Consider the following 15,037-nt stretch of genomic DNA (forward strand, 5'->3'; position numbering starts at 1 on the left):
TTACTTTTCTGATATTCTATTTAGGCATTTACACATGTATGTGTATATTGGCATATGAGTGTGTGTGGCCCTGCCTGTGTGTGTGTGTGTATGGGGGGATACTCATTATATTTGCTCTTGTGATTTGCGTTTTTGTTTTGTGTGTGTGTGTGTATGGGGGGATACTCATTATATTTGCTTTTGTGATTTGCGTTTTTGTTTTGTAAACTTTTGTTGTCTTTTGGTTTACTTGTGATGCTTTTTCTTTGTTAAGAAAAATCACCAAAGTAAACACACACTCACACCCCGTTTTATTAATGTTTGCCGGATTCTTTTTCTCACAAGTTTTTATTTGTTTACCGGAAATGAAATTCTCACTCGGAGCTATTTTGTTTGGTTTGTAATTGATAGCATACTTTTAGGCATCCCTTTCACCGCAATGTTGAAATTTCTAAAGGAAGGGATAGTTTTAGAATAGCCTCCATTAGGGTTTTATTGACCATCATGTATGTGTTAATTAAGATTAATATATTTACATCGGCAATTTTAGCTGAAATAAACAAGGTCTGCTGCAAGCCACAGGTCATTCTGCAAAATTTGCTGAATTTTGGTATGTTGGTTTTCTGTGAAAGAGTACTCCAGTGTCTTTAATTTTAAAAAGTATAACGACAATTCAATGCAGGATTTATTATGAATACATTAGATTATGAAATCGTCAACACAAATTCAAGTAAACTTGGTTAAAAAATGCTTTAAATCGAATGATACCTTTATATTTGGGACTATATACATAAGTGAATCTTAATTGAGGCAAATGCATTGAAGTTAATCCTGTCCCAAATCTTTCAGATCCAAAACATTTTTCAAACCTTTCTACCACACCCTAAAAGACCCCAAGGTGGGTCAGACAATAATATTATAGACAAACCCTCCTTACCTGTAAAGTTCTAACTAGGATTTAGTGTGCTTGCCTTCCTCAATGTTTGTAGTATTGAAAATGATTCACATTTAGGTATGGTCCCAATTAAACGGGAACTCTTGAACATTTCGGGTTCTCAGTGCGCAGTTAAACTCATCTCAAAAATATTGAATATGGGTATAGCTCCGAATTTAGGGAGTTTAAAGGTATACGATTTGACAATAAATGATTCAGATATAGGTATAGCTCCAACATATACAGGGTGAGATGAAAAAAAAAAACATCAACCAACTTCAGACTGCTGTCATTTCCAAGCCACTCGTCCGACATCTGTTAAAATTATTCCATTGAGAGCTCATTATATTGTTTACAAACGTACAAAAGCATTTTGCGGAGAATTTTCCAGAAAAAAAATATGTATGCCAAATTTATTCGAAATCGGTTCAGATATAGCTATAGCTCCCATATATATTGTTCATCCGATTTGTTATTTTTGCCCTCCACAGCCGTAATATGCACTCTGTAACAACAATATTTGGGGAAATATATCAAATTCAGCTCAGAAATACCTTTGCTAAATTTTATCGAGATCGGTTCAGATTTGGCTATAGCTCCCATATATAACTTCGTCCGATTTTTTGTGCACCAAACGTCTAATATTTGCCAAAATGGGATGGAATTCGGGACATGCGACCGAATTGAGTCTAGAAGCTAGCATGCCAAATTTGGTGAAGATCGGCATAGCTATAGCTATAGCTCCCATATATATTGTTCATCCGATTTGTTACCCTCAGCCGTAATATGCACTCCGTAACAACGATATTCAGGGAAATATATCAAATACAGCTCAGAAATATCTTTGCCATATATTATCGAGATCGGTTCAGATTTGGATATAGCTCCCATATATATCTTTATCTGATTTCAAATTAATTTTGCACCAAATTGGCAATACAAGATACAAATGCTTCGGCATATTTACTCCTTTGAATTTTAAATTATAATTATAATCATAGCGTGTATGATTAAATTCTCCCAAAAAATCTTTTAGGTGTTATGTGGAGCTCTACTAAATTAGCAAAGTGGTGTAGGGTATGATAAAGTCGGCCCCGCGTGACTTTAGGACTTTCTTTACTGGTTTTTAATATAATTATATGAATTTCTGACGTTCAGATTAAATTTAGACTTTTGACGTCATTATTACCAAATACACAATATACATAAAGTATACGGCTTTCAAAATCTGAAAATTTCCGAAAGCGTGGTAGAGGCAGGACTTGCCTCCTCTATTTAGGGTACTTTACGTAAACTTTCAAAACGCCCATACAAGTTCCTTCCTTTTTAGCTCTATTTTCATAATTTGTTGGATTATCCCAGTAATTATTGAAAAAAGTGAAATTGGTCGCACAGTGTTATAGAACATATCTCAATTCTATCTCTACTTTGTTTCTTGCAGATAATACCGTCATTAGAACAGATAGACATAGGTAAACCAAAACAAAATATGCTTATGTTTAAAACTTTGAACAGTAAGGGTTTTTATCCACTGAGATATAAAATACAAAATTACGGCTAAATCGGCTAGGTATTACAGCTAAAACGGTTGATACCTTCACATGGAGTATATTCCAAAATATACATTGATTTAATCATATTCAATTAAATCAAGCTATTTTTACTAGACATTAGTATAGGTAAATACTGTCATAGTTGTATATTTTCAACTGTTGCAAACGGAATGACAAGAATTAAATACTCTCATCTAATTGGGAAAGGTATAAAAAACGTAAATATTTTTTCATTTCTAAATGTGGGCTATTAAAAAAATACTCTTTCATATGACTTCGAAAATAGACTGCCAAATAAACAGAAGAAACTGCCATAATAAAATTATGATATTTATTTGAAAAAATGACTAAAAATATATTAAAATTATCTCACATCTATGAATAGAATGAAATCATTAAAGGCGCTCTTCTCTATTTCATGCCATTAAAAAACACTCTCGAAAAACACTCTCTATTTCTCTCTCGTGAAAACACGAGTCACTCTTTTCGCAGCCCAACGATCAATTTATTCAAATCGATATTGAAACAAAAACACATAAACAAAAGGTAGAAAATACACACTTAAAACATCAGGTATGAAAGAGAAGAAAAAAACTTGAAAAAAATAAAATTAAACACTAAAAGAAAAAGCAAAAAAAAAAAACACAATCCTCGAGGAGCACATTTCACCACTGAGAGAAAGTAAGCAAATCACTAAAAGAAAATTCCCACATGATCATCTTAGTCACCGGTGGGGGACACAACAATTTAAGAAGAAAAAAAACTAAACAAACCACGCAAATGAGAGGCAAGAAAACCAAATTAAAAATGAGCAAATGAAAAATCGACAAAAGAAAAAAAAAGTTGGACATAAAGCAACATAAAATTTGTTACTGAAAATAAATTCGTCTAAAAATAAACATCCCGAGCAGTGATACCGCCTGTCACCTTTTCATAAGGTTTGGCATTAGATAGTGTTATGGCTCGTGATGCCAACAAGATAAAGTTGAAATACCGTCATATGTCAATAATTATATGCTGGTGATATTTAAAAACAAGAAGGCAAAGTCTATAATCGAGGGGGCCGACTATGTGATGCCCTACAACACTACAATATGGTAGAAGTCCCCTTTTGTCCAAATCCATTTTGGAAGATTTCGCTCTTGAAATTATGTCAAACCAGAGACATTTGCCCAATATTTATGGACTTCATCGTTGTGGTCCATTTTACAGGTAAATGTAATCCAATGGTAATCCAAAATGCTAAACTTTTCTCCGTCCTTAACTCTCTTCCCAGGCAAAATTCTGTATCGATTGGTTTCAATTGTGACCAGGATTTTTTTTTGTTTTTGGTTCATTTGGACCCCTAAACATTTTGCGATCATCTCCAAAAGCAAGAGGCCGCTCTGTATCTCCAAATTTAGACTCATCTATATGACTTGCTTGTCTATGATATTTGGCTTTATTCGTCAAGGAAATCAACATAAAAAGCCAGAAGTTCGCCTTTTGTGTATTTTGGATATCGCCTGTAAGTTATTTTCAGCGTTTCGGCAGTGGACCATTCTACCCGCTGTCCTAAACTCTACCTTCATGCGAAATTTCGTGTCTTTTCATTTCTATTTGTGACCTTTATAAAGGCTGCAAAATCAGGAACATTTTTAGTTGATGGTTCATTTTAACCCCTAAATATATTGCGGACATCTTTGAAAACAATAGCCCTAGCCCTTCTGAGCCTAATCCTACCCTTGTGACAATTTTCGTGAGGATCGGACGATAATTACAATTTGTATATGATAACCCCAACCTGTGTTGTAAGGTGAAAAAATATTACAAAATGTATACTTTAATATTATTAGTCGCTCTGAAATAGTTGAAATTTACATTCAACAGAAGAAGTCAATTGTGAAAACTCAACATGCGCCTTCTAAGAACACCATTAAGCGTTTATTCGAAAATTTTTCGACTGGTAAGGCTCTTTCTAATCCGAAGAGGCCATATAAAAGTCGACCAAGGTGATCGGCCGAGAATATCGCTGCCATACGAGCCAGTGTTGAGAGGTCCAAGAACATCCCAAAAACGCGTTCTCAGCAGTTGGGCATGACTCGGTCCACTTTACAACGAATTATTCGCATTGATTTGCATTTGTTCCCGTACAAAATTCAATTGACGCAAAGAATGTTACCTGCGGACAAGCCTCGTCGATTGGAATGGGCCCAAAGAGTCATGGGTCCGTCGAATATGGGCAACCCTGTATACCTCAAATTTTTAAAAAAATCGCATGCGATAAAAGATATGAAAAAATAAAAAAATGTCACAAAATACTACAAAATTTATATTAACATCATTATTGGCATCTTTTTATGCGATTTTTTAGATTTTATATTTTTATGCCAAGGGGGCATTCTGAATTCACAACATTTGTCAAAATCCGTCCAGCCATTCTTGAGATATAAGCATTCTAGCTAATATCCCCTTCCTTTGTATATATACATTGTATATATTTCGCTATATATATCCGATATATTTGCTATCTGCATCTACGTAAGGGTCAGAATTGATCGCGGTTTAATGGAAAATTTGACTTTTATTTAACACAAATATTATGGTATATTTCATAAATATTAGCCGATGAGCACCAAAATTGGAAGGCTTCTGCCCAGCCCTAAGCTCTAGCCCCATGCTAACTTCCGTCGATTGGTTAATAATTGCGACCTGTAGAGCAACTACAAAATTCAAACCTTCAATATTTCAACCCCTAAATATTATGCGATCATCTTTAAAAGCAATAGGCTTCTATCCTGGCCCTAGCCCCACCTCCATTCTGAATTTCCTTAAGATCGGGTCATAACTGCGACCTGATTTACGGACGGACATACATCGCTAGATCGACTCAGCTCGACGAGATAGGAAGATCCATCTATACTTTCCTATGTAAAAAACCAATATTTCGAGGTGTTACATAATTTTTGGCCCAATCATACTTATAATACCTCCAACACAAAGTGTTGTAGGGTATAAAAAATTAACATTTTTCCAATAGAAATTAAAAAATATATTTTTTTCCTAATTACGTTAGACAGATTTGAACACTCTTCATGTCTACATTCATTCATTAATTCTATGATTTCGCACATACACATGTATAATTAATGATAATATCACCACTAACCAACCAGCCAATCAATGACATATTGAAGTGTCAGTGCTTGTATGCACACACAAATAAATATCTTGTCTAGATGTCTATATGTAATTAAAGCCATCAACTTGATTGATTTTCTCCACACATCGAAACATATGCAACATCTGGCACGGTTCGTTTAACAAATTTGGCACATTAATTAAAATATTTCAGCATAAAGGTTAATGCGCCATTTGGTGCCAGCTGTAGACACTCGGTCGTCCCCACTTATTTGTATATGGAAGTGTGTACCACACAAATATTGCATCCGTCAAATAACAAATATTGAGTACAAATATAACAGATGATTACCCAATTACCGGCACAGACTCCAAAACATGAATATGAATATTCGTACATAATGCATTTCATTAACTTTGCCCCAGATTTTTGGGGGTAATTAATTAAGTTCGACACACTAAATTAGGAAAATCGATTGAAAATTTAGTAAGAAGAATATTTAATTGTATCGTCGAAATTTTGAGACAACATTTCTGTTGAAAATTTAAATAAAACAAGTAAAAAATGTAGTAAAGTTCGGGAGGGTCAAACTTTTTATACACTCCACCGTTTGGAAAGTAAGGAGAGGGGCTACAGAAAAATGTTGACCTGTATTAAAACTGTTCTGCCACAGGAGTAAAACCATATACAAAATCCAAATGCCCAATTTTAAGTAAATCCCTTAGAAAACGGGGCTAAGTTCGTCATAATAGTGAAAATAAGGAGCTACAATTATATGATGACTATACGAAAACGTGGACCTATATCTATATTAATAACCAGTAAGGAAAATTAAAAAGTCGGGCGGGGTCGACTATATGATAGCCTACACCACTATACATATTTAGTAGAGCTCCCATAACAAAAGAATTTATTTAAAGTAGGTCATATCACCTATCAATACTTGGCTTGAGAGCAGTTACAGTTTTGTTTCAGGGGGAACTAATATATGGGAGACATATCCAACTCTGAATCGATTTTCACTAAATTGGACGGACGTTATTATACCAAATAACATATCTATAGAGTGCATGATACCACTTCGAGATGGATTATATTAAAAAGATATATGTCGGAGCCGAGTTCCACAAAATGGAAAAGTACGTCCCGAAATTCACTCCATTTGGGCTGATATTAGTCATTATTTGCCCAATAAACCTGAAATCGGATTAAAGATATATATGGGAGCTATATCCAAATCTTAGCCGATCTTGATAAAATTTGTCAAAGGTATTTCCGTACTCTATAAGATATCTGCAATCAAATATCATTATTATCGAATGCATATTACGAAGGTCGAATGCTTCTTGACTAAATTCGATCGGATGTACCAAAATTCAGGACTTGTGGACAGATATTGGTTATTTGGTGCACAATTAACCTGAAATCGATTGAAGATTTATATGGGAGCTACATCCAAATCTGAACCGATCTTGATAAAAGAGGTATTTCCGAGCTCTATAAGATAACTGGAACCAAATATCATTCTCCACACATCGTGGTGCGAATGTGAACAACTTTTCACCAAATTTGATGTGGGCTATCTCGCTTCCTCCTCCATGTTACAAACAAATGCGCAAACCCAAAATACAATTTCGAAATTTTGTATTGGGTTAGGTGTAATTGATCGAAAAGTACTAAATAGTTCTAAGTTTTCTCAAATTTGATATTGATACGAAATGTACTAAATTTGGTATTGTGTGAAAGAATAGTCTGAAATCCTGAAATGTAATGTGGATGTAACTGCTGTTATTTGTGTTTAAGATAGGAAGGTAATTTTGGAAATGTGTACTATAATTGTTTGAAAAGTACTAAGTTTGGCATCGGGTGAAGGAATAAAGCTCAGAATTTTGATATTGAGGTCTATGTTGGTGTTGTTTATTAGAACTTAATTTTTGGGCAATATATATACGTCACTTATATCAGACTTAGGTCAGATTCAAAATGGAGAATAATAGCCCTTTCCTTCTTGATCCGTCCCTTAAGAAGGAAAAACTTTCCCGGAATCATGGTGCAAATACCAACGTTTGGAAAAAATCCGAGAGTTTTTACTACACCAGAGTTGATCAATTATGTTAAGTTAGACTGAGCTGAACTTTTAGTATCACCATTTGGAAAGTTACGCTTCCTAAAATATGTCTAGAGGTACTGAGAGCCAGTATTGAGAGCTATACTAATCTTATATCGGATGGTTTCTTTCTTTTAAAGAGAGATATAATTAATCGTGGACCTATGCATCACACTTTCAATACTAACAAGTAAAAAAACATTAAGTTCGGCCGGGCCAAACTTTTAATACCCTCCACCTTAGGGCAAAGTAAACATTAGAAGAAATGTGGCAAAAACCATTAAAATGCCGAATATCGGCAGGTACCGTTATATTGGAGCTATACTAAATCGTGGACCTACACATACAATGTTTCGCCAAAGGAGCTAGAACACATTATGACCTACAAATACCAATTTTCAGACAAATTCGTGAAAAATGTGACAAAAATCACCAAATTACCGAATATAGGGAGGTACCGTTATATGGGGGCTATACCAAAACGTGGACCTATAATTACAATGAATCGCCACACGAACTAGGACCCATTATGATCTACAACTACCAATTTTCAGATAAATTCTTGAAAAAATGTGTCAAAAGTCATCAAAATACCGGATGGGAGGTACCGTTATATGGGGACTATATCAAAACGTGGACCTATACATACAATGTTTCGCCATACGAACTAGGACCCATTATGACCCACAAATACCAATTTTTAGACAAATCAGTGAAAAAATGTGGCAAAAACCATCAAAATACCGAATATCGGGAGGTACCGTTATATGGGGACTGTACCAGAACGTGGACCGATATATCTCATTTTCAATACCAACTATCCTAGACACAACACAAATTGCTCTGCTAATTTTTGGCGCTCTACGTCAATTAATGTGGGCTGTATCGTGATTTCAACAGACAGATAAATAGCCAGACAGACAGACGGATATCGTTATATCGACTTAGAATTTTATGCTGATTATGAATATATATACTTTATGCGGTCTACGACGAATATTTAAGGATGTTACAAACGGAATGACAAAGTTAATAACCCTCCTTTCTAAGGTGGAGGGTATAAAAAAGTAAAAAAAAAACAGTTACGTTCACCTTTGCTATTTACTATATATTTTTCCTAAGATATCCATTAAAAAAGGCTAATTTGAAAGAATATAACCCAAAAAGATGCATTAATACAAGATGATTATTGTTTATTAAGATTATTCAGGAAACCTCATCAAATTACCAATATGCTGGCTATTATGAGGAATAAACCCATTGAAATATTTGACTAAATTTATTCATTATATAGAGATGAGCTAATACGTGAACCTATATAAACAATTTTCGGCTAAAGAAAGACAAACTAGACAATTCCAAAAAAAAGTGGACTAAAAACAGGAAAGTACTTCTGGATTTTTTTATATGGCGACTATATGCAATCGTAGGCATATTTATAAAAATTTTGTCAGAGTCATAAGTACCTAATAAGTAGTTCACATATCGGATTGCAGCCAAATCATTTGAAAATTTTGACAAAAATCATCGAAATACCTATTATCGGGTGGTACCGTTAAATAGGGGCTAGTTGATATCGTGGTCCTATATAGACCATTCTCCTTCAGAGAGATAAAGTACCCGAAATGAACTTCATATGCAGAATTTCAAACAATTCCATTGAAAAATGTGGCTATAATCATCAAAATACCGAATATCTAGAAGTACCGTTATGTGTGCACAATACGATATCGTGGGCCGATTTAGCACACCTTCAAAATTGTCCTGCCTGCAGGCAAAAGACTGATCTGAAATTATTATTTCGATAGGTTACAAATGGAGAGTATACTATGATGGAGGGTATAACAAATATTTGAGTAAAATGTTGTTCACCTACTTCATTCCATTCGGAAGCTAAATTCGGACAGACAGATGGAAGGATATGGAAATGCGTATTTCGAGGAGCTGCATACGGGTTGACTAGGTAATTATATTCTTTATTGTGTTTCAAAAGAAGTAAAAAAATATGGAATTCTAATAGCAGGTCCAAAACTAGAATATTAAATTGATAAAACATTTTCTGAGAATTGAAAATGTGTTGCAATTTTTAAAAGTTAAATACATGATTGTGCCGCCACATATGGTGAACTTTCTATTTTCATCATCATTCCTCAATCATTCCCCATACCAAAGAATTAGCATCGCATATACATAATTATATCGGATCAAAATTATACACAAAAGATTAAAAATATATTTTGTAGAACTTAATAAACCACTCCAACACTTTTCTCCGAACTCAATCCATATCTCAAACATATTCCCCACTTGTTAATGTTTAGTTAAGAAGACTCCTCTTCCCTCCTAGTTTCGCTCCCACTAGAAGGAGAAGAGTATCGCGCACACACACACATACCAATCACTTTCCGTATAAATAACAAATCACCAAACTGTAGATATATGTATTTTCAATGAGAACACAAAAACAAAATAGCATTTTTCGATTCTTATTTTAAACCAAATTCACAACAAAAATAAGAGCAACAACAACAACAAATTGTGTACAGAAGAAAAAAAGTATTTATAAATCCCCATGAAGCGAACAAACGAAAGATGAAAGAATTTCAAGATTTGTTGTTGTTGTTGTATATTTTCGTCTTCTTCTTCATTTTTTTCTTACTAATAAAACTGCATTTTCAAATCCAATAAATTTCATAAATTACGGTGAGTGTGTGTGACTGTGTGAAAGTGAACGTGAGTCAGGGGAGATGAGCATCTGTGTGGCTGGGAAAGATCGTTTGTGTGTGTGTGTGCCTGCGCATACCATTGGCGTATGAGTGTACAACCAGTGAGTGTTAAGAGCAAGGCGAAATTTTATTTTTACATAATCACTTCATAATTAGCTTCAAATCTTCTTCACAAATTAACCCGATGCCCATGGAAAATTACATTGGACCACTTGCTCACATTTATCACTTACTTTATTTCACACCCCTGGCGAGAATCCTTAGACTCCTTGTATTTCGATTTGAGAAGTTTGTTGGATGGGAAACGCATTCGAAATGCGTTCCTCAGCGCTGCACTTGGCGGAACTATCCAATTGCCGTACAATTGGATCCCGCTCGTCACGACAAAATTTGTGTCACTATTCACCAGTATTCGAACACACTTTTATATTTCGATTACACTCAGAAGAATATGAATTCCGAAACAGAATTTTTTGTAAAGAAAAATGTATATATTTTCTTATTCGCGAGACAATTCGCGTTGATTTGAAACACTTTTTCTTTTTCTTTTTATTCTTTTTTTATTTTCAGTATTCGAATAACGAACGGACACCTTGTTGTCTACCGTGGTGCACACTTCCAACAACTGATTGGGGTGATAACACACGTCGTCGCGTAACTCACGTCAAGCTCCCGATAACACACTGTGTGTATTTGCACGTTAATGCCGTCGCTGTCGCCGATGTCACCGAAGAGACAACGGACGCAACGTAAAAATTTATCGATCAAATTGTTTTCTTATTCTGAGATAAAATTCGTAAAGCGTTGCGTTTTTCTCTCGCGTTTAATGCGATTTTGTCATCAGTCGAGTCTGGCAACTCTTCCCATTCAACTTTATATCTCTATTATTTAGTCTGCCTAAGAAAAAATTGTTGTATTTCACTTTTTTTATTTTCGACGTCTACTCGCAAGCGTCTTTCGAAGAAAAATGAATGGTTTTCCCTAACCTGTGGTATAGACGCTTACCGATTCGACCGATGGCGACGGTGAAAAACTAACAAGGCATTTTTCAGCTGCTGTTGTTATTGTTCTTGGCTGGTTGGCTGGCTGCTGCCGGCATAGATTGGCGTGCGATCTTTCACTTTGTTAACACACTCGTCTTCGAAGGAACACACATACGTACATACATATATATTTAGAGATTGAAATTGTGTGAAAATATTCATTCCAATTTGGGAATCAATCGAAATCATATTGTACTAAGTGTGTACTTTCACGAATGTTTTATTGGGCACCACACACTGTGAGCAAGTATTTTTGGTTAATTATCATCCCGGTATTTGCCGAAGAGGAGGAAACTAATTTTTATCATCAACTAAGAAAATTCCACCAACGATCAATTTGGGAGACAATTATGTGTATAGTCTAAAATTTGTACAAAACAAGTTAAAAATGTTCAGTCGGTTTTGCCGACAGATGTACACCCTCAGCCAACGTTCAGTAATTTAAATGTATATTGACTTCTGTTCTGATTATTAAAATTTTGGAGTAGGTTCCGAAGGAATGTGCCAATATTGTCCATATCGTATCGGAATGGAATAAAAATGACATAAATATTGCGACGTGCCAACCTTGGACCACTTTGGTTACTTCCTTCACCTTGAAATGTGATAATTTTTAGAAAATGTTAAAAATTTCGACCTTTTGTGGGGAAGGTACCAGAAGGAGTGGACCGATATATTCCATCTTAACAACAGATCTTGGGTTTATAAAAATATTGGGATGTGTACAATGTTAAGGCAATCGGTCTCTTACATCACATTTTATAAGAGTTGTAATTATTCAAAATGTTGACCATTTGTGGGGGAGGTAATTGATGGAGTGAACCGATATTATCCACTTTACCTAGCACTGACGGAAATATTAGGATTTGCAAAGTTGGAACAAAATCTTATTATTTCTTCTCTTTCTGTGCAGAAATATTTTTTGAATATTTTGACCTTTTGTGGGGGAGGTACCAAAAGGAGTGGACCGATGTATTCCATCATGGCACCAGACCTTGGCCCGATATTGTCCATTTTGTCCAGAAGGAGTGGTCCAATATCTACCATCTTCACTAAAGATATTGGGATGTGTCAAATTTGAAGGGAATTGGATTCTTATTTCGCATTTTATAAGAGTTATAATTATTGAAATGTTTGACCCTTTGGGGGAAGGTGCTTAATGAGTGAGTCGATATGGTCCATTTTCGCACCTGATCCACCACTGATGAAAGTATTAGAATTTGGGCAAAATCGAATGAACATTTTTCTTTTTAAAAAGCAAAATATTTTCTTCGACAATTTCAAGCTTTTTTGGGGACGTCATCGGATTCTCCCTTCAAGAGATATCGTGCGCACCAGCCAGACATATCGACGGACCTTTATCGAACTCTTTGAGCTAACATCGCAGCTCAATAAACATCAATCAACATCTCTATCTAAATTTTAATGTTAACTTTAACTAAATTTGGCTGAGATATTTTTGCTATAAACCAAATATCATTGTTATACGGTGCATATTGTAACTTTAAGAACGCCTTAATATAAAATCGAATGAAACATACACAAGGGGGTATAGCTATAAACGATTCGATGTCTATACAAATTTTCGGTTGTATCTGAATGCTGTCGAATATCATTCTTACCGAGAGCATATAGCATATTTTAGCGACATTATTTACAGGAATCGTTTCAAATTTCGCATTTGAAGTTCGTAGTGGAAATGAAGCCTATGCCAGAAAATTGTCTACGCAGGTCCCTATATTCGGTATTCTGATGATTTTAGCTACATTATAAACAGATTTTTTTTCAAGTTTCGCATTTGAATATTGCAATAGCTTATGGCAAAGGTTGCCTATGCAGGTCCACGTCGTCGTATAGAGGCGATCTTGTCCCTAGAGCCAAATATGAATGAATAACGTCGCCTCCGACTACAAACCAGAAGTTTGTGAGTTCATGACCATTGTGAGGGGAGGTACCAGAAAGAGTGCACCGATATATTTTGTTTTCACATCGAATATTGATAATGATATTAGTAACTGCACAGTTTAAATAAAATCGGACACTAATTTTAAATTTTATGTTAGTGAATGTTCACAACATCTTTGAAATTTTGTGGGGGAGGTATAGGAAGATATGGGTCGACCTTTTCTATATTCACACTAGATGCAATGTAGTTGGAAGTATTATTTTACAAAAAAAAAAAAAAAAAACATTAATTTTTCGAAATATGGAGGAGATAACAAAAGGAATGCACCGATTTCGTCCATTTTATCACCTGATCTAAGGCTGATTCTAATATAAAGATATGAAAAGTTTGCGGATAATCAAATTTTGTTGTGAGGTAAATTATTTTCTTTGAAAATTTTGATTTTTTGTGGGAAAAGGAACCGCAAGGTTTTAAGATCTATACAAAAATGTTGGAAGGAATCTAATACTTCCTTCGATAGTTGTCGTACGTAGAGACACACGGACTGATATTGTCACATCGACTACAAATGTCCTGAAATGTACATGCACATGTTATTTATGGGAACTATTAATAATTCAGACCCGATTTTAATTAAACTTGACAAAAGTGTATGTAGGTTGTTTATGATGTCTTCCTTTTACTGACCTGCTTCGGCTTAGATGAAGCCTAACTCTTAAGTTTATTGACTTCGAACTCCAGGCAAATTTTATATACCATATTAGGTAATTTGTCAAAGCATGTGTATTATAGATCAGCATAAAATCTGTGTCGATTTAGCGATATCCGTCCATCTGTTCGTTTGTGGAAATTACTCTAGCATCCGAACAAAATAAAGTAGGTTGATAAATTTTACTCAGATACATTTGGTATTGAAAATGGTCTTAATAGGTCTACGTTTTGCATAGCCCCATATAACTTTACCGTATAGACTCCCATATAACGCTAACTATCTATATTCGGTATTTTTATGATTTTAGAATTCTCAACGGAATATATATATATATATATATATATATATATATATATATATATATATATATATATATATATATATATATATATATATATATATATATTTGTATGTTTTTTTTTTTTTTAATTGTCATTTCCTTTCCTATCCAGCTTCAAGCGTACTTACAGTTAATTAAAAAGATTGACTATTTACTTATTATTATTTTAACAACATTTTATTAAGAAAAACTCTAGTTTACCATTCTGAGCTTGCCAATTGATTATTAAATAAATTTCATAATTAAAATATATACACCCAAGACCACACAAAAAATGCATCTATAGAATACCCACATGTCGTTCTTTGCTAAAATAATTACATTTTCTTTTAATTTTAAACAAACGTGTTATTCTTTGTCTGTTTACCTTGAATGATTTTTTTACATCTTAATAATTTGATGTTTTGTTTATTTCTGTGCAGATAAACAATTCTTTATACATACATGCATACACACATACATATGTATTTATGGCTATATTTATAACACTTAAACAATAAAAATATTGTTATTGTGGTTATTAAATAAAAATTTTTTGCTTTTTCAAGAACAAAATATGAGACTACTTTGTGTTGCTGTCTATCTTGATGAGCTTTCTTATTGAACTTGACGGAAA

General features: G+C 34.2%; 1 protein-coding gene across 4 annotated transcripts in view; it reads right to left on the bottom strand.

Annotated features, from left to right (window-relative positions):
• The window catches only part of LOC101899409 (RING finger protein nhl-1), a 146,900-nt gene extending 135,609 nt beyond the window's left edge, over positions 1 to 11,291 (bottom strand). For 3 of the 4 annotated variants that reach the window (XM_020036011.2, XM_059125982.1, XM_011293325.3), the window contains exon 1: positions 10,654 to 11,276. The gene's annotated coding sequence lies outside the window, so the exon portion shown is untranslated. Of the gene's footprint in view, positions 1 to 10,653 lie in introns of all 4 variants that reach the window. The other variant, XM_020036013.2, reaches the window with a different exon arrangement.
• Between the last annotated feature and the right edge of the window lie 3,746 nt (positions 11,292 to 15,037).

This window comes from Musca domestica, unplaced genomic scaffold (assembly GCF_030504385.1).
Source record: "Musca domestica strain aabys unplaced genomic scaffold, Musca_domestica.polishedcontigs.V.1.1 10, whole genome shotgun sequence".
Classification (NCBI taxonomy): domain Eukaryota; kingdom Metazoa; phylum Arthropoda; class Insecta; order Diptera; family Muscidae; genus Musca; species Musca domestica.